The sequence below is a fragment of the Durio zibethinus genome, unplaced genomic scaffold, assembly GCF_047325235.1.
Source record: "Durio zibethinus cultivar Kanyao isolate XHJ-2024 unplaced genomic scaffold, ASM4732523v1 HiC_scaffold_132, whole genome shotgun sequence".
Taxonomy (NCBI): domain Eukaryota; kingdom Viridiplantae; phylum Streptophyta; class Magnoliopsida; order Malvales; family Malvaceae; genus Durio; species Durio zibethinus.
The window spans coordinates 23,502-25,000 of record NW_028322755.1 but is presented as its reverse complement, the minus strand read 5'-3'; positions in this window follow the sequence as shown (position 1 = coordinate 25,000).

Below are 1,499 nucleotides of genomic sequence, written 5' to 3'. Positions count from 1 at the left end.
GATTCAATGTGTATTCCTGCATAATTTAATTTTTCAATTAGTCAACCATTTCATTTTACCAAGTCCAATGTTAGCCAGATTAGTCAACATTTATATGTTTCGATACAACACCAATATGTTATTTGTAATAAGTAGTTTTGTTGGTTTTTTAATTGGTCATATTTTATTAATGAAATGGGTTGGATTGGTATTAGTCTGGATACAAAAAATTTTATTAATGAAATGGGTTGGAGTGGTATTAGCCTGGATACAAAAAAGGACTTTTCTTAGGTATTATATAGTTATTCGATCTAATAGGCATCTTATATTCGAACTTACAAAGTCTATTCCTCGAATCTTTACTCTTCTCTTTTTTATTACCTGTCTTTACTCTATAGGTAGAAAACCGTCACACATGCTGACTAAGAAACTGACAGGAATTCATCAAAGCCGAAGAAAAGGGCAGGAATTGGAGGAATTGAAGGAATTGGAGGAAAGGGAGGAAGAAACAAACATAGAAATAGAAACTATTTCCAAAGGGGGGGAGGAACAGGTATCCACCAAAGAAAATCTTTCTTATTACCCTTTTTCGAAAGAGACCGACTATAAAAATAGCCCAGTTTATGAAACTTCTTATCTGGATGGGAATCAGGAAAATTCGAAGTTAGAAATAATATCAGAAAAAAAAGAATATAAAAAATTATTATGGTTTGAAAAACCTCTTGTGACGCTTATTTTTGATTATAAACAACGGAATCGACCTTGGCGATATATAAAAAATAATCGGTTTGACAATGCTCTAAAAAATGAAATGTCACAATATTTTTTTTATACATGTCGAAGTGATGGAAAAGAAAAAATCTCTTTTACATATCCACCTAGTTTAGCAGCTTTTGGAGAAATGGTACAAAAACAAATAGATTTTTTCACACCAGAAGAATTGTTTTCTGACGAATCGTATACTGATTGGAGTTTTATCAATGAACTAAAAAGAATAAATTTAAGTAAGGAGTTTATAAAGAGAGTCGAATATTTAGATAAGGAATATTTATATAAGGAATCTTTTGATCTGGGCATACTTGAAAAAAGGACTCGATTTTCTAATTATGAAACTAATGAAGAAACTAATAATGAAACTAATAATGAAACTAATAATGAAACTAATAATGAAGAAACTACTACTGAAACTAATAATGAAACTAATAATGAAACTAATAATGAAACTAATAATGAAACTAATAATGAAACTAAAAGAAATAATGAAATTAAAAGAAATAATGAAACTAATAATGAAACTAATAATGAAACTAATAATGAAACTAAAAGAAATAATGAAACTAAAAGAAATAATGAAACTAAAAGAAATAATGAAACTAATAATGAAACTAATAATGAAACTAATAATGAAACTAAAATAAAATACTTGCCTAAAATATATGATCCTTTCTTGCAGGGACCCTACCGCGGAAGAATCAAAAAATTGTTTTCACCTTTAAGTGAAAAAACAAACACGGATCCGT